This window comes from Macrobrachium nipponense, chromosome 9 (genome assembly GCF_015104395.2).
Source record: "Macrobrachium nipponense isolate FS-2020 chromosome 9, ASM1510439v2, whole genome shotgun sequence".
Lineage (NCBI taxonomy): Eukaryota > Metazoa > Arthropoda > Malacostraca > Decapoda > Palaemonidae > Macrobrachium > Macrobrachium nipponense.
In genome coordinates, this window is record NC_061110.1 from 36,163,353 (window position 1) to 36,168,203 (window position 4,851).

General features: G+C 41.0%; 1 pseudogene; it reads left to right on the forward strand.

Moving 5' to 3' along the window:
- LOC135218048 (uncharacterized) overlaps nucleotides 1-2,296 on the forward strand; it is a 2,380-nt pseudogene extending 84 nt beyond the window's left edge.
- Nucleotides 2,297-4,851: the final 2,555 nt, after the last annotated feature.

Below are 4,851 nucleotides of genomic sequence, written 5' to 3' on the forward strand. Positions count from 1 at the left end.
TCACGACTAGTTTGCGACATGTTTACGCATTGGTGTGCGTCGCAGCATGGTCGTGCGTTTCCCCTGACACGGGCACGTGTACTTCATGACTTGATGGCACGAGCAGTTCACGACTACTTCACGACGAGTTTGCGACATGTTCACGACTACTGCGCAACAGTGTCGCTCGCGTTAGTGCAGGGGGTATAGGTAGCCACTTCTCGCCATTCCACAATTTGCCAGCGAACAGACAACATGCCGAAGACAAAACAAATACGAGGAAGAGCAAAGCAGAGAAGGCCACAAGCCGACAGGCCAGAAAATATTAGGGCAGAGCCAGAGACAGAGACCGCTGAGAGAGATGAGTCCCTCCAGCCATCCATATCAAGTGTCGATGTCATCCCGGAGACAGGAGGATCCACTCGACACCCAGAGACAGACCATCCAGTGAGGAAGAGGCTACCCGGCAGCAGAAGAAGCGGGTACGGGTATCCAAGAAGGAAATCCCTGAGTACCGCTGGACAGATGAGGGGGAGAGGAGGTTGGCTGACCTCATCAAGGAATACCCCCAGCTGTATGACAAGAAGCATAAGGAGTGTCTCAACGTGGCGGCCAAGAAGTGCCTGTGGAACCGAGTCGGAGAGCAGCTGGTTCCCCCTGCCACTGGTCCCCAATGCAAGAAGCACTACGAGAACATGCGCACCAGGGTGGGGAAGATTTCGAAGAGGGAGAATAAGAGAGGAGTGCCCGTGACGACGAGATCATGGAGACCTGGAGTTTCTTGACACAGCACATTGTCAGGGGAAAGACAGTTCCCAGTAGCAGTTTGCTGTCCCCGAGTCAGCCACAGCGACGAGTGAGGATGATGGAGTCCGGTCTACAGGGTCCCAGAGCCAAGCATCTACTACCACAGGGGAAGCGGCCCAGGCTCCCAACAACAGAGACAGCCACCACAACCGCTGTCACTTTTATTTTGGTTATTATTTTTTCATTTCTATTATTAATAATATTACTATGTTATTCTTATTTTTCATTTTATTTTCATATATATTATTTATATTTTGAAATGTTATTATTATTATTTTACTATTATATTATAATTTTGTAATTAATGTTTTTAATTTATTATTTTTTCGTTTTTTATCCTTTTTTTAATATTTATAAGCTCCATTTCAGTTTTATTTTTATTTACTATTATTTCATTATAGTTTATTTCTATTATTTTTTTTTTATTTTCTATTTTAATTTCATTAATATCTTTCAATTATTTTTTATGCCCTTTTTTTGGAATAAACCGATCTTTAATACGTGTTTAATTAAAAGAAATTGCTGCCTTAGCTGCAATAATTCTATGTAGGTCTATTTTCACAATTACGATTTTCTCACTGTTGCTGCTGAACAACGCACCGAAGGTTGGCGTGTCTAAGATAGGCAATTATGAAAGTCAATTTTAATTATATTCAAAGATGCCAGAGGCTGTTGTTAAATATTCGTTGTATAACCCGTAGAGGTTTTCAGGGTTACATTTTTATTCGAAGTCTGAATTCTGACTTTTCCTCGACACTACTTCAACAGGCTAGTAGAGCGCCTATGGAGGCCATTTTCAAAAGTAGGGTGAAAATCAGTGTATATATTTAAATTTAAATTTTTATAGGTATAATAAGATATAGTCAACAAAGTCTCTCTCTCTCTCTCTCTCTCTCCTCTCTCTCTCTCTCTCTCTCTCGCTCTCTCTCTCTCTCTCTCTCTCTCTCTCCAGATACTTTTCAATCTTTTCCCTTCTACTGTTGTGTCGCATGGTATTGCGACATCAATGGGTGATACTTTCCTCTTAATGTTGTTAATCAACGTCACGCCTGGTCTATTGGCATATATCACCTTTTGTTAATAAATTTGACTTTATTTTAAAACCCTCGTTTTTCATTTTCACATTAAAATAAAGTTAGCCACAAAAAAAAAAGAGAAAAAAAATAAAAAGAAACGAAAAATAAACGAAAACGTTTTTATTTTAAGAGTGGTACAAGTATGGATGCCGTTCATGGGGCTACTTTTCTTTCTTGCCAAGGGAAGGCACCAGCAGGGGACATGTAGTAATGTGACAGGTAGTCTTGCTGATCCTTCGCCTCCCTCGTTGAATGGTGGCCGGATAGAGGCATCAGCCCCCACGAGTGCTGATCGAATCTCCATCCACCAGGGATCAGATCATGTGTGTTTGGAGGGTGGCAGCCAGCTTGAGTCCAACTTGCAGCGGTTCCCTCACGAAGGTGGACTGTTTCTGGAGGCGAGGGGTTGCCTTCTCAACCATCTCTTGGAATAGGTCAGGTGTGATTCTGAGGTAATTCTTGTAGCCCCTTCGATCTTCCTTGTGGAGTTCAGTCAGTAGCCTGCCATACTGTCCGAACTCCTATCTTCTGGCCAACCAATCCCTGATACACACTTTCCTTGGTGTCCTTCTTCGAGGTGGGGTTGTCTTTTCTTCATATTCTGCCTCTTGCAGCCTTTTCTGCTGCTCTTCAACAATGGCTAGAGCAGCTGCCAGGTATAGGCATCTTCTATTCTTTACAACGACGGTGTCTCTGGCATTCAGCATGTTGTCTCTTCCAAAGGCAATCCAAAAATGACGCCAGGGGTGTGGAGGCCCCCTTTTTATATGGCGTGCCCAAATCGCCACGACGACCTCCGAATCGCACAAACTCGTCGGGCCAATGCGGGAATTGCGTAAACTTTGTGCGAACAGTGCGTAAACTATGCGTAAATACGTCGTGCCACTTCATGTCAATGTGGGCACTATTAGGCGCGAATTCGTAACCTATGCATGAACAGTGCCTCCCGGTGCGTGCCACCAAAATTGCCACGCATTGCCACGACACAGTTCGTGGCAATGCGTGCCACAAAATCGTGCAAGTGTCAGCCTTGCTTAACTCCTGTTGTCCTGACCCAGGAGTTGTTTATGATATTATATTTATTCATCTCTCTTATGTTTCTTATCTTAAACTTTTGCATTGTTTTACATTGCAAAATATGAACGCACCAATGCAAAATGATGTACTTACAAACCAACATAATTTTTCGCTATATTTATAAAAAAATTTCTCCTATCTGTTCAAGATGAGCAGAAGAATTTAATGCTGAAGATACCAGGTAATGGTTTCAGTCACCAGTATCTTTATTTTTATGAGATATTTAATTAATATAGATTTCAATATTCCAAAATATCTAATTATTGTCAACGAAATGATGATCTTGATTGATAAATGCAACTTGGAAGGTTTTTATGCTCCTTGAAAATGAACCATCTACAGGATTATGCTCCAAAGATCATAAATATAACGAACAGGGATGAGTTCAAATCTAGCGAAAATCATTGAATCTTATCAATACAGAACGGGTATTAAAGAAATTAATTAAATAAAATAATTTAAAAAAGGAATGTTTTCACTAAATATTAGGCCAGCGTGATTGAAAAAACAAGGCAAAAAGACCCCAAATTGGAGGAGAACAAGCAGTAAGTATACTGGTCGATTAAAAATATCGGTAAACCTTGTACTTTGATAGAAAATGCTTTCATAAGAGAAAACATGTCGTAATATACATATATATATATATATATATATATATATATATATATATATATATATATATATATATATATATATATATATATATATTTTTTATATATATATATTATGGGGAGTATTCATCTGTCTTAGGAGGCTTGGTAGCGTGACTTTTACTCTTTATCATGAATAATTTCGTTGCATCGCTTACGTAGATGAAGATTTCTCCTCACTCTCTTACACAGTATTTGTGTCAACCACCAAATTTATTTTAAAGGCAGGTACAAATAAACTCATGTTTCCCTAAAATACATTTATTATTTCCTTAAATGTTTATAAAAAATTTCCACCATAACTTGGGGTTAGTCGACCGAGAATTGCTCTAGGATTTATCTTAAAAGGGTTTGAAAATGGCACTCGTGACTTAAAACGCTTGCGGTGATTGAACCGAGTTTATATCAAAGCAATTAGGATTTTATGCTTGCGGTGATTGAACCGAGTCTATCTCTAAAGCACTTTACCTATAGGTCGATACTTGGAACTTATGTTAATAGTTCTAGAGTCACTGTCATTTGTGGAGAATTTTTAAGTCCACAAATCGCTATCGAGGCCAAGTTCGCGCCGTCACAATCTCACCCACCCCCATGGAATCCTGGTCCTTGTCTGCTCTCGTTTCTTCGTACGAACGGTTTATATGGGGTCTATTGCTTTGGTGGGGGGGGGGGGGGGGGGGGGGGGGGGGGGGGGGGGGGGGGGGGGGGGGTTGGGGGGGGGGGGGGGGGGGGGGGGTGAAGTAAAATGGCCTTTGCTGATATACAGTCCTCTTCAAGTGCAGGATTGTCCATCAGTGTATCAATTTCATTTCATTTCTCATTTTTCCATCTAGCCATACTTTCATTTCAGCGCAGAATGATCTTATAGGTCCCAGTGCTTGGGCTATGACCTAAATTCCATAATCCATCCTATTGGTTAAGTGCCTATTAACGATTAATTTGTTTACTTTCTTCTGGAAAAGAGTTCACTTTTCATTTTATTTCACTCACTACTTTTCCACTTCATTTCGATCACGACTGGATGATGTCATGGTAAACATCTCGTAAGCGGTCACTATGTGAGGTCAAAACTCACGTTGTCTGGTACTGGCTCCTACTCGCTTTTAACCATATATGTATATGAATCACGGTAATGTGATAGACTTATAGTGATGACTACGTGCGCGCAAAAGCACTACCACGCCACCGAGAACGAGATGGATTGATGCAGTCTCCATAACCAAAAGACAATGCGCGCGCGAAAGGTATTTCAGGTGGGAGGC